Here is a 27,814-nt window from a genome sequence, read left to right as displayed (position 1 = left end):
CCCTGGCCCTTACAGCTTCACTGGAGAATTCTACCAAACTTTCAGAGAAGAGTTAACACCACTACTACTAAAGGTATTTCAGAGCATAAAAAAAAGATGGAATACTCCCAAACTCATTCTAAGAAGCTACCATAACCCTGATACCAAAACCAGGTAAAATAAAAAAGGCACCACAAAAAAAGAAAATTATAGACCAAAATCCCTCATGAACATTGAAGCAAAAATCCACAACAAAATTCCAGCCAATAGAATTCAACGACATTTCAAAAAAAAAAAAATTCAACATGACCAACTGTGACTCATACCAGGTATGCAGGGATGGTTCAACATCAGAAAAAAAAGTCAATGCAATCCAACACATAAATAAAACAAAAGATAAGAACCACATGATCTTATCAACTGATGCAGATACCACATTTGAGAGAGTGCAACACCCATTCATGATGAAAACTGTCAGCAAAATAGGAATAGAAGGGAAATTCCTCAATGTAATAAAGGGCAGTTATACAAAGCCAACAGCCAACATCATCCTTAAATGGAGAGAGTCTGAAAGCATTCCCATTGAGAACAGGGACCAGACAAGGATGTCCTTTATCACACTCTTATTCAACATTGTGATGGAGGTCCTAGCCAGAGCAATAAGGCAAGAAAAAGAAATAAAGGGCATCCAAATTGGTAAGGAAGAAGTAAAAGTATCCCTATTTGCAGATGATATTATCTTTTACACAGAAAACCCTAAAGAATCCACAAGAAGACTGTTGGAACTAATAGAAGATTTCAACAAAGTATCAGGGTACAAGATAAACATATGAAAATCAGTTGGATTCCTCTACACCAACAAAGAGAACTTTGAAGAGGAAATCACCACATTAATACCATTTACACTAGCCCCCAAGAAGACAACATGCTTAGGAATAAATCTAACCAGAGACGTAAAAAACCTATGCAAAGACAACTACAAGACACTTCTGCAAGAAACTGAAAGAGACTTACATAAGTGGAAAAACATACCTTGCTCATGGATAGGAAGACTCAACATTGTGAAAATGTCAATTCTACCCAAGTTATCTACAGATACAATGCAATCCCAATCCAAATTTCAACACTTTTTAACAAGATGGAGAAACAAATCACCTACATCGTATGGAAAAGGAAGAGGCCCCAGATAAGTAAAGTATTACTGAAGAATAAGAACAAAGTGGGGGGCCTCACACTACCTGGTTTCAGAACATATACTGCCACAGTAGTCAAAACAGTCTGATACTGGTACAACAGATACATAGACCAATGGAACAGAATTGAGAATCCAGATATAAATTCATCCACATATGATCAGCCGATATTTGACAAAGGCCCAAAGTCTGTTAAATGGGGGAAAGACAGCCTCTTTAAAAATAGTGCTGGCATAACTGGACATCCATCTGCAAAAAAAAATGAAACAAGACCCATACTTCACACCATGCACAAAAACTAACCCAAAATGGATCAACGACCTAAATATAAAATCTAAAATGATAAAGATCATGGGAGAAAAAATAGGGACAACACTAGGAGTCCTAATACACGCCACAAACAGAATACAAAACTTAACTAACAATGCACAAACACCGGAAGAAAAACTAGATAACTGGGAGGTCCTAAAAATCAAACAGTCATCAAAAGACTTCGCCAAAAGAGTAAAAAGATAACCAACAGACTGGGAAAAAAATTTTGGCTACGACATATCCGATCCGGGTCTAATCTCTAAAATCTACACAATATTGCAAAACTTCAACCACAAAAAGACAAATAACCCAATTAAAAATGGACAAAAGATATGAACTGTCACTTCACCAAAGAAGACATTCAGGTGGGTAACAGATACATGAGGAAATGCTCACAATCATTAGACTTTAAAAAAAAAAAAAAAAATTTTTTTTTTTTTTAACGCAAATCGAAACTACAATGAGATACCATCTCACTCCAACAAGGCTAGCATTAATCCAAAAAACACAAAATAATAAGCATTGGAGAGGCTGTGGAGAGATTGGAACACTTACACACTGCTGGTGAGAATGTAAAATGGTACAACCACTTTGGAAACCAATTTGGCGCTTTCTTAAAAAGCTAGAAATAGAACTACCATACAATCCAGCAATCTCACTCCTTGGAATATATCCTAGAGAAAAAAGAGCTGTCACATAGATAGATAGATGGATGGATGGATGGATGGATGGATGGATGGATGGATGGATGGATGGATGGATGGATGGATGGATGGATGGATAGATAGATGCACATCTATGTTCACTGAAGCACTGTTCACAGTAGCAAAAAGATTGAAACAATCTAGGTGCCCAACAGTGGACGAATGAATAAACAAATTATGGTATATTCACAAGAGTTAATACTATGCAATGATAAAGAACAACGATGAATCTCCAAAACATCTCATATCATGGAGGAATCTGGAAGGCATTATGCTGAGTGAAATTAGACAGTCATTAAAACACAAATATTGTATGAGGCCACTATTGTAAGAACTCAAGAAAAGTTTTAAACACAGAGGAAAGCATTCTTTGTTGGTTACGAGAGTGGGAAACAGGGGAGATGGGAATTCACTAACTAGATAGTAGACAAGAATTACCTTAGGTGAAGGGAAGGACAACACACAATACAGGGGAAGTCAGTATCATTGGGCTAAACCAAAAGCTAAGAAATCCCCTGAATACAGCCGAACACTTCGAGGGACAGAGTAGCAGGGGCGGGGGTCTGGGGACCATGGTTTCAGGGTACATTTAGGTCTATTGGTATAACAAAGTGTATTAAGAAAATATTCTGCATCCCACTTTGGTGAGTGGCATCTGGGGTCTTAAAAGTTTGCAAGCGGCCATCTAAGATGCATCAATTGGTCCCAACCCACCTGGAGCAAAGAAGAATGAAGAACACAAAAGACATTAGGAAAACATTAGCCCAAGAGACAAAAGGGGTCACATAAACCAGAGACTCCATCAGCCTGAGACCAGGAAAGCTAGACGGTGCCCAGCTATCACCAGTAACCGCCCTGACAGGGAGCACAACAGAGAGCCCTGATGGAGCAGAAGAAAAGTGCGGCACAGAACTTAAATTCACGTAAAAAGACCAGACTTAACGGTCTGACTGAGACTGGAGGAATCCCAGTAGACATGGCTCCTGAACTCCCTGTTAACCCAGAACTAAAACCATTCCCGAAGCCAACTTTTCAGACAAAGATTAGACTGGACTATAAAACACAAAGAGACCCTGATGGCATAGTGGTTAAGTGCTACAGCAGCTAACCAGAAGATTGGCAGTTTGGAACCACCAGCTGCTCCTTGGAAACTCAGTGGGGCAGTTCTACTCTGTTCTATAGGGTCGCTATGAGTTGGAATCGACTTGACAGCAGTGGGTTTGGTTTTGGTCTTTATAAAACATAAAATAATACTCTTGAAGTGTATGCTTCTTAGTTCATGTAGACACACAAGACTAAATGGGCAGCTCCTGTCCAGAGGTGGGATGAGAAGGCAGAAACGGATCAAGCTGAGTGAATGGACACAGGAAATCAGAGTGGAAAGGGGGAGTGTGCTGTTGCATTATAGGAATTGCAACTAGGGTCACATAACAATACGTGTATAAATTTTTATATGAGAAATTAACTTTAGCTGTAAACTTTCACCTAAAACACAATAAAATAAAATAAAAAACTTGCAGAGCATACATAGGGTCTGCTATACCTGGGCACCCCAGAACTTAGAGCTTAAGACAAAAGCTGTAGGTGCTATTATTTTTTCAGAGTGTGCAGTCCCAGAGAGCAAGAGTGAGGTGGAAGGGAGTGAAGCAGAGAAAGAAGGTTAAGGCAATTCAAGGGTGCATTTCCAAACTGGCCATCACCTGACAACAAGTACAACCGATTACCCACTCATAAAGCTGCCCTCTAAGAGGATGCAGAAACTATTGCATCCCAGGACATCCGCCCAAAAGAAGAAAGGAGAATAAATTACCCCTCCAATTCTGTATCTTATTGGCAAAAGGCTTGCCGCGTGGTGCATTAACTCCTCAGGACTTCCAGATTCTGCAAGTGTGGGCACCATGGGTCCCATGGCTTCTCACACCTCAAAGGTAAGAGGGAAGCCAAGAGCGGGAGGCGAGAAGCATCCCCCGTGGTCAGGCAAAGGGCTGTAGGGCTATACTTGTGTGAAGTTGGATAGAACCCCCACATACTTGGTCATTCCAGTGGCAGCCAGGGTAGGAAAAGTGGCCAAAGGCCTCGGGGACAGACTAGGCTAAGAGAATTTGAGGTGCTGCCTAAGATATACCAGATACATTTTCCTTACCTTTGCGTTTACTACATATTTGTGTACATGAACACACGCACACACAACACACATTCACATGTATAAACACATATAAAAAAAAGTAACAGTTTTTAAAAAAGACAGTGGCAGAGATCCAGTCAAATTTTATTTTCTCCTATATTTTTTGGTATAGTTTTAATATTTTACACAACCAAGATTTTTTCAAAGTAAAAGCAACTGGTAAAAAATAACAATAATAATAATAATTACTTGATGGGCATAGACAAGATTTTCCTCTTCAACAAAAGCTTGAATCTTTTCAGAAGCTGTTTTCAAAAGCAAAAGGAAGTTACTTTTAAAACATGAGAAGTATAACTATTGCCTTACAGTAAAGTTAGTTTCTGAAGAATTTGAAAATATGCTTTGTTTCTATATATTGCATCTCTCATTCATTCGATTAGTCAACAGTTAATACTCACTAAACACTCCCTGAGTCCCTACTATGCGCAAGGTACTGTGTTAGTCCCTGGTGATGCAAAGAAGAATGACCACATCCTGGGGGCTTATATTGGAGCTGGGAAAACAAAGTATGGCAGAGACAATTAAAAAAAAAAAAAGGCGGCCATCAAGTCGACTTCAACTCCTAACCACTGTGTGTTTGTCAGAGTAGAACTGTGGGTTTTTAATGGCTGATTTTTAGAAGTAGACTGCCAGGCCTTTCTTCTGAGGCATCTCCAGGTAGACTCAAACCTCCCTCCTTTCAGTTACCAGCCAAGCATGTTAACCATTTTCACCACCCAGTACAAACAAAAACCAAAACCCAGTGCCGTCGAGTCGATTCCGACTCATAGCAGCCCTACAGGACAGAGTAGAACTGCCCCATACAGTTTCCAAGAAGCGCCTGGCAGATTCAAACTGCTGACCCTTTGGTTAGCAGCCATAGCACTTAACCACTATACCACCAGGGTTTCTGCACCACCCAGTAACAGAGACAATTAAAACTCACTGGATATCCAAAAGCTTTCTTGCATTTCCCAGTCTCCGTTGCAACCAAGTTGGGGCCATGTGACAAATTTTGCTCAATGAACTGTGAGCAGAGTGATGCATGTCGCTCATGCGCTAAGGCAACTATGATCTGGAGTGGCCCCTCCAACTCTCTCTACCCCTGCAGCAATGGGCTTGGAGGCCACACTTGCACGATCACATAACTACAAGAGGGACAAGGGCTGCCAGGCCTGCATCAGAACTTGCATGAATGAGATATAAGCCTTTATTGTGCTAAACTACTGAGATTTCAGGGTTTTTGCCACAGTATGGCCAAGCTTAGCCTGACTAATTATAAATAATTACAAAACACCATGTGATGACTAATGGAACAGGTAAATTCACTGTTTCACAGAGAAAAAGGAGTAACAAGGCTGGAGTTGCACACGTTGTTGTGTTGCTCTCGAGTCAATTCTGACTCATAGAGACTCTGCAGGACAGAGTAAAACTCCCCACCAAGGACCCACTTGGTGCCCACACATAGGGTTTCCAAGGCTGTAGTCTTTCCATAAACAGATCGTCACATCTTTCACCCACAGAGCTGCTGGTAGGTTCGAACTAACCTTTCAGTCAGCAGCTGAGTGCTTAACCGCTGTTCCACCAGGGCTCCTGTGAAGTTGTACATACACATCCAATATTGAATCCTAATACCCAAGTGGAAAAGCCACTTCCACCATAGCCTGGACCTACTGCAGACTCCGCCATTGCTCCGGAATCCACTAACAACTGACGGTCTTATGGGTTATTGTTTTCCAGGAAATATATCACAGTAGCACACCCATATACCTTGCCACCAAAAACCAGAGAGGCCTGGCAACTCACGTGCCTTTCTATGTGGTGACTGGGACAAGGTACAGCAATTTGTCTCTCACTTTAAAAGGAATGGGAACTCTGGTGGTACAGTAGTTAAGAGCTATGGCGACCCTATGGGGCAGTTCTACTCTGTCCATAGGGTTGACTATGAGTCAGAATGGACTCGATGGCAATGGGTTTGTTTTTTGTTTTCTGGTTTTAAAAGGAATATCCTGACATGCCCCAGACCAGTGGACCCTTAAATATTTCATCAATGACCAGAACTTTTCAAAAGTGTCAGGGTACAGGTAGTGAAACTCAACAGTCTCCATTGCATTGCATCAGCCGCACCCTATTTTCCTTATCATCCAGATGATTAAGAGATTATTTTTGTTTTGTTTTCGCCGTTTACAAACTTATGGGCATTTTGCAAAGAGATTGGGTGGCAGAGTTGCGTACCCTTCCTCCAAGGCAAAAGCAGACTTTCAAATAGAAATGGAAGTGGTGCCTTGAAGCTTCCCAGGAAGATTATCCAAAGGGCTGGGTTGCTGGGTTATCTGCAATGGGTACTGCTTTAGCCAAGGATTTTTGGGTTCAACTAATGGAAAGCCATTTCAAATTAGGAATAAAAGGAGCAGAGAAGGATATACTACAATACACATGTGTCTCACTGTATCCTCCAGAAGGATGAGGACCAGGAAATGGAAGGCAATCAGGAACCACGGTGTCCTCTCCTGAGGTTCATTCTCATTCTCTCTCTCTCCCCCTCACCCCCACACTGTCTCCTGGCCCTGCTGCCCTGCTCACATGTGCTGCATTCTTCTTTCTCTGTACGTGTGCTACATTCTTTCTCTGTGGCTGCTATCCTCCTCTGCTCTGTGCGTGTAGGGCCCAACAGCTCCCAGGCCTGTGTCGCTTGTCACTCCACCCACTGCCAAAACCCACTGCTGCCTAGTCAATTCCGACTCATAGCAACCCTATAGGACAGAGTAGAACTGCCCCATAGAGTTTCCCAGGAAGGCCTGGCGGATTTGAACTGCCGACCTCTTGGTTAGCAGCTGTAGCACTTAACCACTAGGCCACCAGGGTTTCCTCTTGTCACTCCAGTTCCAGCCAAACCCAGGAATGCACTTGTCTCCATGCCTGTTCCAAACCCCTGGGAAAGAGAATTCAATGGGCCCAGCTTTCCATAAGGCATACCGTCAACTATGGCCAAGGAAGTGTAAATGTAGCTGCTGGGTTCTCATCCCTGTAGGGGTGGGAGCGGTGGAGTCACGATGAGCTGGAAAGAAACCTAAATATGTATGTGTGCCTTTCAGAATTGCTTTGATAACACTAAGAAGCAGCCTCTATAAGGGTAAGGATAGGTTCATTATAAGTCAGAATCTACTAGATGAAAATGGGTTTGGTTTTTTGTTTTTTTATAAGACCGATCATAACGTATGCCCAGCACAGGGAGACCTGGGTGGCCAGCAAGCAGCAGTAACGATTACCACAAAGAATGAAAAGAATGAGGGTAAGGAAAACACCTCTACTCAGAAACAACACTGAACGTTATGCCATGAGAAAAGCTAGAATCCAGCTACACCCATTTAATTCACTTTGAGTCCTATTCATTTCTTTCCATTGTGAGTTATAGGACATAAAATAAATATCTCTTTTAAATTTAGTTACATTTTTATTTGTATTGGGGTCCCTGAGTGGTGCAAACAGTAACGTGCTTCCTGCTAACTGAAACACTGAAGGTTCTAGTCTTCTCAGAAGTGCCTGGGAAGAAAGGCCTGTTGATGGACCTCTGAAAAATCAGCCATTGAAAACCCTGTGATGGACCACAATTCTATTCTGTTACGTAAGGCTGCCCTTGTTACCTAAAGGTGGTCCTGCTCAGTGTGACTTCTCATCAATAAAGACACACCTAGGGAGGAGAGAGGAAGACCGTTTATTGCAAGTGTGCAGGAAAGGAGCAAGGAGGTGTATACCTCAAATCAAGCTCCCCGAACAAAGAGAGGCAGAACCTTTTATACCGTCTCTCACAAGGAAGTACATGCAAACTTTAGGTACTACATAGGTTATCATGGCATGCAGGCGCAGTAAGACAAATGGCATTTTTTCCCTTGGCACGTAGGCTATTAAACTGGGCTTGACTGGCTTGAGCCACACTCAGCACTTTGAGGACGATGCACAGGAGAGGGCAGGTGAGCAGTTCCCACCTGAACACACCCATAACCATCACCTGAGGCTTTGTTTCATAATGGCCAAGCAGCTCCTGGCTGTGTTGGCTATCACCGTGAGTCAGAATCTACTGGCTGGCAACAGGTTTGGGTTTCTTGCTTTTTGGGGGCGGGGAGGGGGGCAGTGAGGCAGTATTTATATAGGCTATCTTCAAAATTTAATTAAAAGATTGGGGAGACAATTAAGATTTTTAAGGTACAGTAAAAAGATCCTATATATTGCTACTTAATTTCTAGAATGACTTCTCTAAGGACTGGTTCTAACTCACTCTCATGGCTCAGATATAAATCTGTGAGACAGCAGTTCATAAAATCAGTTACTACAGGTGTTGTAAATAATCACGAATCAACTTTCCATCTTAAATTAGAAGATAGAAAACATTTCATTAAGCAAGAATTTTTGCCATTTAAAAACCTTTATCTTTGTCTAAAATCTTGTGACTTTTTGTTATATTTATGTCAGGAAAGATTGCCAATTCAACTTCATTTATTTAAACCACCATAAATGTATCATAAAATAGCACTAAATCAAAAGCAAATTGATGGTGTACAATATATCTGATGAACCTGGATAAGGCTAAATTAAAGAAATACACATACAATAAATATACACTTACTGTATTAAAAATACTAATACTGAAGTATCAAGGTTACCCAAAACAAGGAAGGACTAAGAAACTTTCAGAGATTGGAGGACACTATTCTTGTTGGGTGCCAATTCCTACTAATGGTGACCCCATGTGAAAGAGTCGAACTGCCTCCTAGTGTTTTCTAGGGTGTAATATTAACAGAAGGAGATTGCCAGGCCTTTCTCCCTGAAGAGCACCTGGGTAGGTTTGAACAGCCAACCTTTCCTTTAGCAACCAAGCACTTAATGGCTGTGCCACCAGGGCGCCTAAAAAGTAATACAGGGGGCACCTGGATTTGAACCAGGGACCTCTTGATCTGCAGTCAAATGCTCTACCACTGAGCTATACCCCCATTGCTGGTAACTAAGGAGACATTACGACTAAATGCAACACAGTATTCTGGATTGTATCCTGGAACAGAAAAAGGACATTAGTGGAAAAACTGGTAAAACTTGAATAAAGTTTGTGGTTTAGTTAGTAATGTCGCACCAATGTTTACTTCCTAGTTTTGCTAAATACACCATGGTTATGTAAACTGTTAACCTTAGGGGAAGCTGGGGGAAAACCACACTGGACCTCTCCCTACTGTTTTGACAACTCTTCTGTAAATCTAATCCGCCCACCAAAATTAACACAAAATAAAGTGTTTCAAGAAAGGGAGATGACAAGGGTCTGATTTATAAGATTGAATGCATAAACCCAAACCAAAAAACTAAGCTCACCATTGTAGAGTCAATAGCAACCCCATATGATTTCCAAGGCTGTAAATCTCCACAGAAGCAAACTGCTACATCTTTCTCATGAGGAGCTGCTGGTGGTTTTGAACCGCTAACCTTCTGGATAGCAGTCAGTCACTTTAACCACTGCACCACCGGGGCTCTTTAGAATGTTCAAAGGAGAAATAAAAAAATGTATAAGCAAGCACATGGGGGGACAGGGGGACACCTGTGTAGATGTGTATGTGTATATATATGTGTGTGTCTTTCTGGGTATATGACTGTGTTTGTATGTTGAGGGGGTCAGTATGTGTGAACACACATCCCTTCTGTGAGGGAATTAATGAGCCAAGTTATTTGCAGGAAACTGAGAGTGAGCACCTCCTTAAATATCGAGCACTAGGTTCCTTGGATAGCCTGGTAGTGTAGTGGTTTAGCCATGGCTGCTAACCAAAAGGTCAGCAGTTCAAATCCACCAGATGCTCCTTGGAAACCGTATGGGGTAGTTCTATTCTGTCCTATAGGGTTGCTATGAGTCAGAACTGACCCAACAGCAATAGGTTTGGTTTGATTTCTTTTTTAGGCACCTTGCTGACCTGAATTTTTAATGAAACTGCTAAGAAGAGCAAAAGAGCAAACAGGGGGCACCTGGATTTGAACCAGAGACCTCTTGATCTGCAGTCAAATGCTCTACCACTGAGCTATACCCCCATGACAATAACAGGCTTCATATAAACACTTAGGCTATTTTTATGACTTACATCACACCTCATAAATACCTTTTCTGTCTGAGGTTCCTCCTAGATTTAAACACGTCTCTAATTCCCTCCTAAGCACGCCCACCTCCTGCTTTTCACAGAGCGCATATGCTCGTTCTCTTGCAGCATCTAAAGCTCAGGGCTGTATTCTCAGCCTAATCTTCTAAGTTGTAAAACACACCACCAACTGCTCATAGATCTCTGGGCACACCAGTGAACAGTTTTTTAGCATTATGAGCCACCAAAAAATGCTGGGATGTTATTAGGAGATCTTTATTAGGTATCCACAGATAGATTTCAGGGGTTCATGTACAACTCTGAAAATTATAGGCCAACATTATATATGTGCATTTTTTCATCAGATTTTCAAAGGTGACATCATTTTACCAGGAGCAAACGGCAGCCAGAGAGCCTGCTCACAATCTCTCTGAGGGCCTCAGACACCCATTCCCAACCTCACCACTCTGAGGTATCTACAGGGACCAGCACGCCCCAAACTAAACTTGTCATCTTCTTGCCCAAACCTGCATCTCTTCCTATCCTGCTTTGTGGTAATAATAATAATAAAACCTACTACCATCAAGTTGATCCCGACTCACAGCGACCCTATATGACAGAGTAGAACTGCCCCACGGAGAATCCAAGGAGCCCCTGGTGGATTCAAACTGCTGACCTTTTGGTTAGCAGCCAAACTCTTAACCACTACGCCACCAGCGTTTCCAATGATAATCATAAGGTAAAAAAAAAACAGTTACTGTCGAGTCAATTCTGACTCACAGAGACCCCATGTGTGTCAGAGTAGAACGGTGCTCCACAGGGTTTTCAAGGGCTGATTTTTCAGAAGTAGATAGCCAGGCCTTTCTTCCAAGGTGCCTCTGGGTGGACTCAAGCCTCCAACTTTTCTGTTATCAGCGGAGCATATTAACCGTTCGTACCACACAGGGACTCTAATAACAGTAGCTCGTGTTTATCGGGCGTTTATTACATGCCGGGCAATGCCCTAAAAGCTCTGCCCTCACATTCTATGTTATCATCACAAAAACTCCCTAAGATAAGAAAAAAAAAAGAAGATAGGTAGCATTATTAACATTCTGATTTTGTGGATAGGGAAACTGAGGCACAGAACAAGTAAAATATCTAGTCCAAGGACACCCAACTAGGAGGTGGTGGGCAAAGGTTCCTGTGTAGGCACAGGGCTGAGTGCAGGGCATGCCTCCTTACCCATCTGATCAGCCTTCCTCCCTCTCTTGGTTGGTGACACTTGGCTGATGACACTTGGTTGGTGACACTTGGTCAGTGATTGTGTTTTCAGTCATTTAGGCCAAAATACTTACAATTCTAGGCTTTTCCCACCCTCTCCTTCCCCAATTCCTGTTAGTCATCAGGAACTGTTGATTTTACCTTTGACGTCACTTAAGTCCTAGCACTTCCTAAGTGGCCTCCTGGACCCCACCCAGGGGCAGATTATCCAAGAGGCAAGGTAAGCATGGTGCTTACCTTGCTTATCAGAGCATCTGTAGTGAACAATTTCACATGGCTTTCACCACATCAAAGATTTTACTATGATGTGGTGAAACCCATATCAAAGATGTCCCTACAGAAGAGAGTTGAATTGCCCCCACAGGATTTCTAAAAAGTGGCTAGTGGATTTGAACTGCTGACATTTTGGTTAGCACCTATAGCTCGTAACCAATGCTGACCCCACCCTTCACATCCCTTCGCCTGGCCCACCCAGGGCAGCCAGTTTTAAAACAAAGTATACCTAAGTTACCACACTTTGAATGCCTTCAGGATAAACTCCAATTCTCTTACCACAACATGCAAATTTCCTTACATTTTGACCTCTACCTGTCTCTTCAGCTCCAGCTCCATCTTCTGCCACTTCCCGCATCATGTTCTAGGGTCCAGATGATTGGAACTGCATCCACCTGGCTCCATCCTAGGCCCGGGCTATTTTCTTTGCCTGGGACTCCAACCACCCTTCCCACCATCTCGACCTCCTTCCCACCCTCAATCTGCTGAGATATTATTCATCTTTCAAACCCTAATTGGCCATCGGCTCCCCTCCAAAGTCTCCCTTAACCTTCCCCTCCTCTAGACAGACATTATCAATGCCTCCTCAGCATGACTTCTGAACCTGACCTCGCGGTACAGCTCATATCACTGTTTCCTATATGGTCACTGTGAGTCAGAATCAACTCCACAGCACCAGGGTTTGGTTTTTTTTGTTTGTCTGTTTATCTTGATTATAAGGAGCCCTGGTGGTGCAGTGGCTAACCCAAAGGTGGACAGTTCAAACCCACCAGCTCCTCTGCGGGAGAAAGATGTGGCAGTCTGCTTCTGTAAGCAGTTCTACTCTGTCCTATAGTGATTCTATGAGTCAGAATTGACTCCACGGCAGTAGGTTTAGTTTGGTTTACTTATCCTGACTGTGAAGACATTGAAGGCAGGGATCATGCCTTTTTCATCTCCGGGTCCACACTTGCCACATTTCTGGCCCATGCTACTATGTGCTCAGTGTGTGTTGTTCAAACTGATCTTCACTAGACCCCCACATGCCTGGGTCTAATGAAGATAGCCAATATGGGGGTGCTCGGCTGCAATAAATGAATTGGGAGAGGTAATAGAAATTCCTCAAAACTTAGAAAGAAAAAAGAGTTTGATTCCCAAAACTTCATTCCAGTTCACGTTGACTCCCAGCAAAGTTCTATAAAGACCCTATTCCCTGACTTTCCTCAAGGTACTGCCAAGTGTGGGCGTATTTGCTGAGTGGTCCTTGCAGCCACAAGGTTCTAAACTTCCATAGATAGGACCCTGAGAACATTGCTAAGTGAGATTTTGTCACAAAGCTTTTAACTTTAGAAGAAGCATATGGGAAGCAGAATGAAGTCATTAAGAGTATGTGTTCTGAGTTCAAATCCTGGACATTGTAGCTTTTTTACTTCGATGAAGATACTGAGCATCTACAAGTCTTCATGTAAAATGGAGATTTAGCAGTGGTGTATCTAGGGTATTGCACTGGCCCAGAGCAGTGGTGCCACTAAGCAGTTTCTATTAACCGCGGACGGCACTACATCCTTCCTCAAGCATTTGTTAATTAAAAGATTAACGGGCTTGACTTGTATTTTTGAGCTGATATTATGGTAAAGTTATCTAAAACAGGGGTGTCAGATGTTTGGACAGGGGTGCAATCTCAGTACTTGCCGTAGGCGCCATTTTTCGTAGATACAATACTGGCCATACCTGGTTGATAAAAACTGCCCAGTGGTGCCACAGCTCCCAGGGCCAGTGCAATACTTGCTATACCTGCCATACCCTAGTTATACCTATCTTTAGAATTTTGGTGGGAAATAGAGGAAATAATAAAGTAAAGAACCTAGACTGGTGCCTGACATACCAGGAATGCTGGGCACATTGGCTATATTTGAGCAGCCGTGACCTACAGAAGACAATAATGTCAAGACAAAGTCAATCCATACTCTCCTAAAGCAAAAACAGGAGTGCTTAGGGGGCACCTGGATTTGAACCAGGGACCTCTTGATCTGCAGTCAAATGCTCTACCCCTGAGCTATACCCCCTGATGCAGTATATTTGTTTTTATAGCCTATCTCTCTCTCAACATTCTGGTCCTAAAAACCACCAGTGACTCAAGGGAGCAATAATTACAGAGAATGTTGCCTAGAGGGTGTCTGGGCATCACAAGGCTTAGAAGTTTATTATTTAAAAAATAAAAAAACCTAAATCCAACTCTTCCTACAGTGATTGGACTGGACAATGGGATGGAGAGGGATGCTGGTGAGGAGTGAGCTTCTTGGATCAGGTGGACACTTGAGACTATATTGGCATCTCCTATCTGGAAGGGAGATGAGAGGGTAGAGGGGGTTAGAAGCTGGCGAAATGGACACAAAAAGAGAGTGGAGGGAGGGAACGGGCTGTCTCATTAGGGGGAGAGCAATTGGGAACATGTAGCAAGGTGTGTATAAGTTCTTGTGTGAGAGACTGACTTGATTTGTAAACTTTCACTTAAAGCACAATAAAATTTTTTTTTTAAATTCATGCGGAAAAAAAAAAAAAAGACAGGACCCCTGAGAAGTTCTCTGAGCCAAGAAACTCCTCTTAGATTTGTCAATACCCAAAACAGCATACCCATCTGCTATATCTCACTTACAGCAAATCTCAGTTCTAGGTAAAAATCATCAGGTTCTCAACAAATGGCAGCATCAATATAACATGGATGATTGGATTCTTGTCATGTTTCCCTTGGCCAGGGTTCCTAGCAACTGAGAATCTCTTCCTCTTCAAAACTTCACAGAACTGAGCTCATAACTGGCACTCAACAGATATTTGTTTCATTAAATTGACTCTAGGAAAAAATATGTATAAATAACAATTTGTGTAAGAGTATTTCCAAGCCCTAACTGTAAGATGATTTTAGTCACACAAAAACAGATGGTCAGTGAGTTATACTCTTATGTAACATAACTTGCCTGAAATTTTGAAATATTGTCAACTCTGAAAGGTCATTTGATGAAGCCAAAGTGGCTACAAACAAGAACCTGTTAGTCAACTAAGTAAACTATTTATCATCATCCCAAAGATTCTTCTTCAACTCATAAACTCAACCTCAGTTGGAGCAACCTGTACTTCTGGGCCTCATAAACATCTGCTCTGGCCCTAATAAATCTTCCAGGTGTTTCTTATGGAAATCTTGCATGTTTGGACCTGTGGGGAAGTCTCTCTTCTGCTAATTTCCCAGACCATATACATTTTTCAGGTTTTCCAAAGGATCCTATGTTTGGAACACAAAATGTCAGGGTTGTAAGTGGATAGAAGAGTCCGGGAGATAGGAGAGACTCCATTCCTTTCTTTTTCTCCCATGCCTCAGGTTAAAATTGAGAGCTAAGAAAAGATTCACAATGCACGCTTCACTCATTGTTCTTTTCTTACCCTGGACATCAGTAGGAGTTGAGTTTTTAGTAGTAACAGATGTACTGTGCATTTCATGTCTAAGAACCCCAGCTTTGGAAGGGATTTAGAGATCATTTATCCCAATCCCTTGTTTTGCAGACTAAGAAACACAGAGAAAAGCTAAGGTCCTTTCTTCCAATCACAGGGCATGTCAGTGGCAGGATCCGGAAAAAGAAACCACTCTACTACCAGCTCGTGAGAGGCAGGGGCCCTTCAGAAGCCCCCAGTGTCTCGCCCTATGCCTGAAACAATGTAGGTGCTCAGTAAATGCTTTTGAAATAAATATCAGGGTGTAGTTATATATAGGGTGACCAAACATTCTGGTTTGCCCGGGACTATCCTTGGGCCCTGAAAGTCCCTCATCCTGGGAAACCCCTCAGTCCTGGGAAATCCCTCAGAAAACTGGGCTGACTGGTCACCCTAGATATTACCTTCTTTTTTTCTCCTACACAGTTATTTCCCAAACGTAATCCTTCGTTTTCCACTGTCACAATTCTTACCATCCCCACGTGCCTCCTATACTAGTAAAACAAAACCCAAACCCATTGCTATCAAGTCATTTCCAACTTACAACAACCCTGACAGTGCCGTGGTTAAGAGCTATGGCTGCTAACAAAAAGGTCAGCAGTTCAAGTCCACCAGCCACTCCTTGGAAACCTCGTGGGCAGTTCTATTCTGTCCTAAAGGGTCACTATTCCTATGAGTCAGAAATCTTTACAGAAGCAGACCGCCACATCTTCCTCCCACGGAGCAGGTGGTAGATTCGAACTGCTGACCTTTTGGTTAGGAGCCAAGCATTTAACCACTATTCTACCAGGGCTCCTTCTTAAACTGGTACTTACTTAATATTTGTTGTGAAATCAACCTACTATTTTTCACTCAGCCTCATCCTAGGCAAAAATACCCTTAAAACCATGCCAGTTGTATTTCTTTCTACTCCACATAAATAAAATACATAATTATTGAAATACTTTAAATTGTATTTTAAATACGCTTGCAACTTGTTACACACTGTTCTAAGCACTATACAAATATTAATTTATTTAATACTGAAAACTACCCAATACCCAAAAAAAAACCCACTGCTACCCAATACAGGAGGAACTATTATCATCTGTACAAATGAGGAGAACTGTACTCTACAAATAAGGTTAAGTGAAGCTAAATAACTTGCCCAAGGTCACAAGGCCACAGTAAATTTGTCCACAGTCATCTTGGACACTCTCAGCGGTAACTACAGCACACTCTGGGCAGCATAGTTGTGCCCTTACTGGCCCTGAGGCTCCTGTCTGCTTTTTGAGGTTTGTATAGCACACAAGGCCCAGAAAAACCCCTGCCACAGATAGGGGCTTAATAACCATGGTCGGACTGACCTGCTCTTGTATTCCTAACTCCCTCTTACTTCCACCGTCAGGTGTGAAATTGCTGTCCCAAAAAAAGGGTCAAAACATAAGCAAAAGTTAACATATGTTTTAATTACAAGATACACAAGCCAAACAATCTTAGCACTCAAAAGTTTACATCCAAGCTACAAAAGGAAGGAGAGAGGATCACAGCACCAAGCAGCTTGCAGAGACCTCGGAAAAATTGTTGTTTAGTTATTCAAAATATGTGGTTTTGGAAACTGAGTCCTCCCAATACTTCTAGACTCCACAGGACTATCTTATAAGGGGAATTCAACTTTAAGTTTTTCGATGATTACGAGGTTTTCCCCCTTGTATTAAAATATTTCTTCTCAGTTGAATTCTTTTTCATTTTTTAATCCTCAGTTTCCTCAACTGAAACAAGGCAATTTTGAAATTAGAGGATCTCCTAAATTCTTCCCAACCGGACAATCTATGACTCACAATTAAAAATTATACCTCATCTTTACCTTCTAGTGGGGGACCAGGTCACAAAGTACAAGAATGACCAAATAAAGGTAGAAAAAAGGGATTAAACTGTGTGGAAAGTTTCAAATGCAGTATGTCTTGGTTAGCTAGTGCTGCTATAACAGAATGACCACAAGTGGATGACTTTAACAAAGAGAAATTTATTCTCTCATGGTCTAGTAGGCTAGAAGTCCAAATTCAAGGTGACAGCTCCAGGGGAAGCCTCTCTCTCTCTGTCAGCTCTGGGGGAAGAGTCTTGTCATCAATCTTCCCCTGATCTAGGAGCTCCTCAGGTACAGGCACCCCAGGTCCAAAGGACGTGCTCTGTACCCAGCGCTGCATTCTTTGTGGTATGAGGTCCCCATGTCTCTCTGCTCACTTCTGTCTTTTATATCTCAAAAGAGATTGGCTCAAGACACAATCCAGTCTTGTACGTTGACTCCTGCCTCATTAACATAACTTCTGATAATCCTATCTCATCAATGTCATAGAGATAGGATTTACAACACATAGGAAAATGACATCAGATTACAAAACGGTGGACTATCACACAACACTGGGAATTATGGCCCAGCCAAGCTGACAGATATTTTTGGAGGATACGATTCAATCCATGACACAGTACAACATAAAAATAAAAGGAAAATATTTTTACCAGGGCCACAAGATTCACCATCAACATTACTACTCTAATTTTTTCTCATTTTATTCTTCAGAACATATTTCTTTCTTATGAATACTGTTAAAACACACAGATGTCTTACAGTATTGTCCAGGATTCTGGGGAGTTGTTTAATTTTAGCAATATCCATGTTATAATATTAGAAAGAACTTGGGTAATGAAGCAGGAGTCCCTGCTTAGCACAAACAATTAAGAACTCAGCTACTAACCGAGAGGTTGGCAATTTGAGTCCACCCAGAGGAATCCTGGAAGAAAGGACTGGTGATCTGCTTCTGGAAAGTCATAGTTTTGAAAGCCCTATGGAGCAGTTCTACTCTGCACACATGTGGTAACCATGAATTGGAAAAAACTCAATGGCAACCGGGTTAGTTTTTCTAAGAACCAAGCCATCTCAAAAAACCAAACACGTGCCTTTTTGTAGAAATGGAGGGCACATGTAAGTGCTTATCTCTCTTGATGGTGAGCTACTCTGCAATCTCCAACTTAAAGAACAGATTTTGCCTGATTCACAGATCAAAACAAATTCTTCCTCTAACTCAGTGGCAAACCCACATGACTCTCCCTGCCCCCACTTGGGTATACCACCACCAGTACTCTGTATTCCACAGGCGCTCTTTGTATTTATTTTAGCCCCTTTCATTACCCACTTAGCAACAAAACAAAATGCAGCCAATATTACACAGTAGTCTATTTTTCTGTTCCTGAAGAAGCAGCACCTAGATGTAGCCCCACGTTCAAAACTCCAAATCTAGCGATCCTATCTTCAGGCTTCCCACTCCATTAACATGTGGTCTAGGGGAGTCTTTCAAGTTTTTGTTAAGTCTTCAGTCAGATGAGAAAGTTGGAGACTGGTGCATGATAATTTAATTAAAATTAAAAAGGAAAACAAATGTCCCAGGTAAGGGCAACAAAATGAATTATCATGGAAAAGGCTGGCCAAAATAGTATTTTGACTAATTGCTTTGCATTCTACATCTCAAAAGGCTTGTGGGGAGAGGGAAGTGGGGACTCTGTTCTACTGTACCCTTGAGGTCATAGCGTGTGCTGTATTTTGTTTTAAAATTCACTCTTATTCACTCTCTCTTTCTCCACCTCTCTCTACCGCTCTCTCTTTCTCTCTCACAAATGGATGTAGGTTCTCCCAGGGTTCAATTTATTCTCTAAGTGAAACAAAAGTCCTTTATCAAAGTACATTCAAGCTACTCAGATAGTCATTTTTCTACTCCAAAAGTTACGATTTCAGGAAAAGATGTGCCGGTTTTATGGCAAGGTTTGTTCCTTAAAAGTCACTGTAACAACCACATCAGTGTGTCCTTCCATGAATGCCTTCCCTAATTTATTTCACAGAATATTGTCTTCTCTGGCATATATTCCCCTCCCTAAACTTTCCTCAGAAAGTCTGAAAAATCACCAGTTTGCCAGCTGTTTGGCTAGTACCCTGAATATAAGGTTATTGGGCAGATAATTTAATTCATATATATGGTGGTTCACATGCAATCCACTTAGCTACACTGGAACTACCTATCCCAGAATTCCCTTCCCTGAATGGTTCTCCATTCAGGTTGCCCAGAAGAAAATGTGCAGGAGATGTGGGAGGTAGAAAAGATGCAGTAGGCCTGTTTACATTCATATGGAGGGCATAGGGTCGGGTGCTGCTGCAGTCCACTCACAGTCACCTGTTCACAGTAAGGGCTATCTTGTTGGCCCGGGGCAGCACAGTTCCTCTGCCTCCCACTGGATCCCCCGCCTCCTTCAGCTTCTCTGAATCCTGGGCCAAACTCCTGAGCAGCTGCAGAGTGAAACGTGCTAGCAGTACTGCAGCTCACTAGTATCGTTGAAGTTGGAGGCTTGAAGGCATTGAAAAACTAGAGTTCCAGATTGTCTTTGTGGGTTGCGGTTTGTCCTTTTCTCGCCCACTTCACATCTATCTTACCTTCCCAACTGCTGGCCTCGCTGACTTCAAGCCCAACATCGGACACAGGGACAAAAGAATTACTTACACTGCTTAGCCAGCTCCCACAATGGCATCAGGTTTAATCTTATTAGATATAAAATCCTTTATATCATTCATATGGCTGTGATTCTCTGATTGAATCTTAATTAATACTGTAGGAAAGAAGTTAATAAATGATCTGTGGGAGCTGAAATGCTCTCATCTAACCCAAGCCTGCTTTGGAAGACCTCACAGCGTGGCTGAGGATTTGGGTAGTGGCATCCATTCTTGAGCTCTCACCTTCTCTGAAACCTCACTGTGAGCAGCCAACAGCAGAATGGATTCTGGCTCCCCTTAGGGGTCTGTCATCCTCACCTTACCCTTAGCCCCATCTCCATTCTACTTCTCTGCCCTTGCATTCACCACTTTCAAGCCATGAACCTGCTGATCCCACCGATTCAACGTTAGTTTATATCTGAAATCAGATCTGTGCCTATCAAATCATGATTTCTGCAAATATATGGTTTGTTTATTTCTCATTAATCCTTAAGATAGCACTGCCATTGAAAACTTCAGATCCAAGAGTCTCTCCTTCATGGTTTAGAGGAAAGAAAACTAGGTTGGCAGTCAAGTCCAATTCTGCTACTACTGGTGTGAGCTTTGGGCAAACCCTGGAACCTCTTTGGATCCTCTTTGGATCCTCTAACCCTCATCTGCAGATCTCAAACATTTCATTCTAAATCAATCTTTTAAAAAACATTCTAAATACTCCAAGAGAAGCTCTGTCATAAAAGGAGCTGGAAGTAAATATTTCTAGAAGCAAATACTTAGACTTCTGTATATTCTCAAGCTTATATCCAACACAGGCACAGCTGTGTGAAAGCATCTTCTGGAATGAAGCTCAGGTCAAATTTGCTATTCAATCATACTTACTAAATTAACTGTGGTTTTTAGTGTATTTATTTACATAGTTTTTGATGCTTTATTTTTATTTTGGCAATATTTGTGTTTTTAATATATACTACCTCAAATTCTATTTAGCAATATGTGAAATATAAACTGTAAAGAAATATTCAAATATTCTGGTAGCTCTAAAGAAAAACCATCTCAGTGTAAAACTCCTTTATGATGTTACCTGGAAACAGTATTATATTAACTTTACCGGGAAGAACACAGTTCTCAAAGAGACCTGAGCTACTTCTAGGAAGAAATTTAGGCTTGAGAAAACACTGAGCATAAAGTTTTTGCTGATTTGGCCCAGGTTACATAGAGTGAAACAGCTTGAGTCTTTACTTATAAGACAACTCTTTCATCTACAATGACCACCCTCCCCCCCGCCCCATTCTACCTGAGTTAATGAACACCCAGGCCCAGGTCCCCACTTTGTATACGGACCATCAGGCACTGATTTCTGTCTTGTCCCTCTTACAAGGCCTAGGGGTCTATGTGTCCTTACCCAGGGACTGCCAGATCCCTGATACAGAAACCAAGCCCAGTGGCCAGCACTCTACTCTCTATGGACAGTTAGTACACGTAGTGGTTGCCTCCTTGCCCAAATCTCTTGGGATTACCTATGAGGCCATTTCTTATGTACAAAGAAGGATAATTCAGAGGGTAAAACTAAGAGCCCAGAGGGCAGAATCAAGAGCCATGGAAAATCGTTCTCAATCAGTAGCACTGACCCCTAATCAAGAAACTAGCCACATGCACCTAGCTGGATTTCAGAATTGCTGTAGACCAGAGGCTGCTGAGTGTCACTTGTTTTCTCCTTTTTTGAATGGGAATGTCTATTGCAGTTATCCTATGCCTCTCCTACCATTGTGGGACAAATAGTCAGGCTCTTTATTTCATAGGTTTTCAGACTGAGAAGGGCAGTACTCAAGGTGATGGACATGAGAAACTGCATCTGAGAAGCTTCCTTTGCGCCTGGACCTTAAGCCTGAGCCTTATGGGGTGATGAGACTTTGAGGGTCTTGGGGAGGAGTGTTTGCATTTTGCACATGGGAAGAATGTAAACAATTGTGGTCATGGGGCAGATTGTGTTTTAAAACATGGTCCCAAATTTCTTTAACATCCTACTCGTTGAAAAATGGTATCTATGGTCCCCTCCCCTTGATTCTGGGAGGTCATTGGTGAAGCATCTCCAACCAATAGCATACAGAAGAAGTCATATTATGTGACTTCTGAGGCCAGGTCAGAAAGGGAAATGCAGTTTGTTATGTATTAAATTGTGTCACCCAAAAATACGTGTTGTACATGGAGGAACCTGGAAGGTATTATGCTGAGCGAAATCAGTCAGAGGCAAAAGGACAAATATTGTATAAGACCACTATTATAAGATCTTGAGAAATAGTATATACTGAGAAGAACACATACTTTTGTGGTTAAGGGGGGGGAGGGAGGGTGGGAGAGGGTTTTTTACTGATTAGTTAGTAGATAAGAACTGCTTTAGGTGAAGGGACGGACAATACTCAATACATGGAAGGTCAGCTCAACTGGACTGGACCAAAAGCAAAGAAGTTTCTGGGATAAACTGAATGCTTCAAAGGTCAGCGGAGCAAGGGCTGGGGTTTGGGGACCATGGTTTAAGGGGACTTCTAAGTCAAATGGCAAAATAATTCTATTATGAAAACATTCTGCATCCCACTTTGAAATGTGGCATCTGGGGTCTTAAATGCTAACAAGCGGTCATCTAAGATGCATCAATTGGTCTCAACCCACCTGGAGCAAAGGAGAATGAAGAACACCAAGGTCACATGATAACTAAGAGCCCAAGAGACAGAAAGGGCCACATGAACCAGAGACCTACATCATCCTGAGACCAGAAGAACTAGTTGGTGCCCGGCCACAACCAATGACTGCCCTGACAGGGAGCACAACAGAGAACCCCTGAGGGAGCAGGAGAACAGGGGGATGCAGACCCCAAATTCTCATAAAAAGACCATACTTAATGGTCTGACTGAGACCAGAGGAATCCCGGAGGTCATGGTCCCCAAACCTTCTGTTGGCCCAGGACAGGAACAATTCCCGAAGACAACTCATCAGACATGAAAGGGACTGGACAGTGGGTGGGAGAGAGATGCTGATGAAGAGTGAGCTAATTATATCAGGTGGACACTTGAGACTGTGTTGGCATCTCCTGTCTGGAGGGGGATGGGAGGATAGAGAGAGTTGGAAGCTGGCAAAATTGTCACGAGAGACTGGAAGGGCTGACTCATTAGGGGGAGAGCAAGTGGGAGTACGGAGTAAGGTGTATATGAACTTGTGTGTGACAGTTTGACTTGATTTGTAAACGTTCACTTGAAGCTCAATAAAAGCTAATAAAAAAAAAATACATGTTGTAAATCCTAGCCTCTATCAACTCAATGGCTATGGGTTTTATAGCCGTGGTTATAATCCTGTTTGGGAAAGGGGCTTTCTTTGTTATGTTAATGAGCCAGTATTAGTGTAGGGTGTGCCCTAACTCAATCTCTTTGGGGATTTAAAACAGCAGATTAAACAAGCAAAGATAGGGGAAGATGGATGCCATGCCACGTGAAGATCACCAAGGAGACAAAGAATAGAAGCTGAAAAGAGAGGAGGACCTTCCCCAGAGCCGACAGAGAGAGGAAGTCTTCCCCTAGAGCCAGCCTTCTGAATTCAGACTTCTAACCCCCTAAACTGTGAGAAAATAAATTTCTGTTTGTTAAAGCCATCCACATGTGATGTTTTTGTTTAACAGCTAGATAACTAAGAAACAGCTTCCAACTGCTTCTAACAGGATTCTTGCTCTCAGATCCCAGCCACCATGCTGCGAGGAAGCCCAAGCTGCCACTAGGAAAGGCTATGTATTGGTATTCATGCCAATAGCCCCAGTTAAGGTCCAGACAGTCCAACAATTAGACGTATAAGTGAACAAGACTTAGATCATTTCAGTGCTAATTATCAAGTCATCCCCAGACTTCAAGTCTCCCTGGCTGAGGCCCCAGACACTGTGGAGCAGAGACAAGCCGTTCCCATTATGCCCTTTCCAAATTTCTGATACACAGGATCCATAAGGAAAATAAATATTATTGTTTTCTGCCAATAACTTTGGAATGGCTTATTACGCAGCAACAAATAGCTGGAATTACCGTCCTGTATTCCCTGTCATTGCTATGCCTGTTGGGACATTCCATAATTACATGCCTCAGTGAGAAGAGGAGATTGCAATGCCCTTGGGTCCTGTTCCTTTTCTGCCTTGCCGGCTCTCCTCCACCAGTATCCCAACACACTAGCCTAAGCTCCATACCCTGTCCCTCTCTTCACCTGATCTGATTTGCCATGGTAAACTGCACTGACTTATGGATGAATCCCAAGATAGTATAAACATAAGGGTGAGTAGCATGACTATGACTAGGCAGTAAATAAGGAAAAGTAAATCATAGTTTAATAATTGAAACTTGGCAATATGGTCTTGTGAGCTGAACCTGAGACTTCTGAATTCTTTATTTTGTTCTTATTTGTCCTGGCCCTTCCATCTGTCAAGTTGCGTTACCTCTCCAGCTCCCATTGGTCTAAGACAGGAACCAGTGACCAGTGGATGACGAGCTGCTGGCAAATCTTCAGCTTCACTTGGTAGAACTCCAAACCAGATACTCAGATCCCTCTCTAGGCAAGCCAGGATTTCTATGAAGAAGAGAGTACAGGCAACAGCAATATCTTCTCATCTACTCAAAATTCCTGGTCAGCACCCACAACTCCTCCCACGCTCAGTCTCCCAAAATGACATCTGGCACACAGCCCCTGTGCCCTGTTCCCTGCCTCATTCTGCCAGCCAATGCCATCAACAGCCCTCTTACTGAAAAGCCATGTGTTACCCAGTATCTCAACAGTTCTCAAAATAATGAGTAATGGCAAAAAGAAGACCTCTGAATGGGGGTGCTGCTGCCAAGACTAGATGGAATAACCACTAGATTGCCACTGAGAAGGGATGTAGCAGCAACTCCTTTTCACTGGCCTGAGAACTTGGGTGTCGTATCTTAGAATCAAGTGACAAGGCATCTGTGGAGGGCAATGTGTCAGCCTAGGAGGTAGGTGGTGAGATTAAAAAAAAAATAGAAAGGAAAAAAACGGAAATTGACAGATGGTGGATCAAACAGCTGAGAACTGTTTCTTCAGCTTGACACGGTTGGCATACAAATTTGAAATGGAGCTTGGAAAACACCAGGTTATTTACCATAGACCAAGCCCTCAGCACCCACAGGCTTTAAGTTTTTATTTGCTTTGCTTTCACTAATGTTGCTTTACTTTCCAGAAACCTTAGAAAAAGATTAGGTAGCAATTTAGCAGGGGAAGGGAGGGAACGGTAGATCAAAAAGAATTCAAGTCCTAGACCTAAACTTTGAAATCTCAAAATATTTTCCGTTATAAAAAGATGTCCCACTTTCAGAACCCAGTTCTGTAAATAGTTTTCAAAAGTCAGAGGACTTGCAGAGGTTTAATTTGCCTGGTGAAATTTTCATTTGCCTCTTCTATATTTTCTGGAAACCCTGGTGGCATAGCAGTTAAGTGCTATGGCTGCTAACCAAGAGGTCGGCAGTTCAAATCTGCCAGGCGCTCCTTGGAAACTCTATGGAGCAGCTCTACTCTGTTCTATCGGGTCGCTATGAGTTCGAATCAACTCAACAGCAGTGGGTTTGGGTTTATTTATTTATTTATTTTCTGGAGCTACCTTTATGGTTTTCAGTCTTTAAAACTCTTTGTTAACTTGGTCATCTGCTTCTAGCAAGTATAGTCAAAGTGGCCCTGCCACCACCAATTTGCAATCAAAAAGAAGAAGGAATAAAAAAGAATAACTCATGAGCACAGCTTCTAGGAAACAGGATCTTTCCCAACTGCCCCTCCTCCTGTATTCTCCCTCCTGCCTCATCCTACCATGTCCCAATCTAATGTCCTTGTGAGCTACACAGCAGATGGAAATCTGTAATTGTCAAAAACATAAGTCAACTGCCAAACATACATAATAGGAAACATAAGCCACAATTCTATTTGTTCCGCAAACATTCAAAAATCACCAAGTTATCGTCAGGACAGAAAATAAAAACAAGGAAAACTATGTGAACACATACTACATTCAAGGATTCTGTACACCCCAACCATTTCAGCCACAACAGGCTCATAATGAGGAGAATCTAACTCTTTCTGAGCAGGCTGGCACCTGGCTCCTGACCTGATGGTCGTTATTAGGTCTCCCAGGTTTTGTTTTGGCTCTAGGCCACCACCTTCCAATGGAAACGTAACGTGAACCACAAATGTGAGCTATGATATGTAATTTTGAATTTTCTGGTAGCCATATTAAAAAAGTAAAAAGAAACAGGTGAAATAAATGTTAATAATACATTTTATTTAACCCAATATATCCAAAATATTACCATTTCAACATATAATGAACATGTAAAAAATTGTTAATAAGATATCTTACAGTCTTCTTTTAAGTCTTTGAAATCAGGTGTGTTTACACAATTCAGACTAGCCACATTTCATGTGTTTAATAGCCAAGTGGCTAAATGGCTACTGTATTAGTGCATCTGTATACAAATAAGCCTATCCTTGTTTTTATGACTAATATATGTTCCTTTTATTATAATTACATTCCTAAGGACGAGATTTTTTACAGTTCACACATTTTAAACAACCATTCTAAATAGGAGTTCTGGTCACAACAGGAGGCCTAAAGGGTTGCACAAATGGTGGGATATAAACTGCATGATATTTCCAGTTTTCTCTGAAATATGTGGCTTTTCTGGGTGAAGAAACTCAAATGGGAATCACTGTTTCCTGAAAGTAGTCTCGCAGATAAGATACAAGATGCCTAGTTAAATTGGAATTTCAGATAAACAATTTTATTAGTATAAGTATGCCCCAAACATTCCATAGTATTTCATATTTCGTACTTATGTTAAAAAGAAATTGTTTATCTGAAATTCCAACTTTTATTCTGTATTTTACAAATAAATTCAAATACTGTTTTTATTTGTTAAGTATAACTACTCTAGGACTTCATATTACTTGGATCCACAGTCAACACCCTTGGAAGCAGCAGTGAAGAAATCAAATGACGTATTGCATTGGGCAAATCTGCTGCAAAAGATCTCTTTAAAGTGTGTCATGGATTGCATTATGTCCCCCCAAAAATATGTGTATTAACTTGGTTATGCCATGATTCCCGGTATTCTGTGGTTGTCCTCCATTTTGTGATTGTAATTTTATGTTAAGAGGATTAGGGTGGGATTTAACACTACCCTTACTCATGTCACGTCCCCGATCCAAGGTAAAGGGAGTTTCCCCGGGGTGTGGCCAGCACCACCTTTTATCTCCCAAGAGATCAAAGGAAAGGGAAGCAAGGAGAGAGTTGGGAACCTCATACAACCAAGAAAGCAGAGGAGGGAGCAGAGCACGTCCTTTGGGCCTGAAATTCCTGCGCTGAGGTACTCCCAGACCAAGGAAGATTGGCGAGAAAGACCCTCCTCCAGAGCCAAAAGAGAGGGAAAGCCTTCCCCTGGAGCCGATGTCTTGAATTTGGGCTTCTAACCTACTAGGCTCTGAGAGATAAATTTCTCTTCGTTGAAGCCATCCACTTGTGGTATTTCTGTTAAAGCAGCACTAGCTGACTAAGACAAAGTGTTAAAGAAGCAAAGCTGTCATCTTGAGGACTAAGGTGCGCCTGACCCAAGTTGTCATGGTATTTTCAATCACCTCATATGCATGCAAAAGCTGGACAGTGAATAAGGAAGATAAAAGAATAATTGATGCCTTTGAATTACGGCATTAGTAAAGAGTATGAAAAATACCACGGCCTTGCAGAAGAATGAACAAGTCTGTCTTGGAAGAAGTACAGCCAGAATGTTACTTAGAGGGGAGGAGGATGAGACTTCATC

The 27,814-nt window shown here is 42.0% G+C and overlaps 3 non-coding genes across 3 annotated transcripts; all 3 read right to left on the bottom strand.

Annotated features, from left to right (window-relative positions):
* Positions 1 to 9,268: 9,268 nt before the first annotated feature.
* On the bottom strand, positions 9,269 to 9,340 carry TRNAC-GCA (transfer RNA cysteine (anticodon GCA)). Its single transcript has one exon. It is a non-coding gene; the product is annotated as a tRNA-Cys (tRNA).
* Positions 9,341 to 10,343: 1,003 nt separating this feature from the next.
* On the bottom strand, positions 10,344 to 10,415 carry TRNAC-GCA (transfer RNA cysteine (anticodon GCA)). Its single transcript has one exon. It is a non-coding gene; the product is annotated as a tRNA-Cys (tRNA).
* Positions 10,416 to 13,968: 3,553 nt separating this feature from the next.
* Positions 13,969 to 14,040, bottom strand: TRNAC-GCA (transfer RNA cysteine (anticodon GCA)). Its single transcript has one exon. It is a non-coding gene; the product is annotated as a tRNA-Cys (tRNA).
* Between the last annotated feature and the right edge of the window lie 13,774 nt (positions 14,041 to 27,814).

The sequence above is a fragment of the Elephas maximus genome, chromosome 27 (assembly GCF_024166365.1).
Source record: "Elephas maximus indicus isolate mEleMax1 chromosome 27, mEleMax1 primary haplotype, whole genome shotgun sequence".
Taxonomy (NCBI): domain Eukaryota; kingdom Metazoa; phylum Chordata; class Mammalia; order Proboscidea; family Elephantidae; genus Elephas; species Elephas maximus.
The sequence above is the reverse complement of the archived record's forward strand: the minus strand, read 5'-3'. Positions and strand labels throughout refer to the sequence as shown.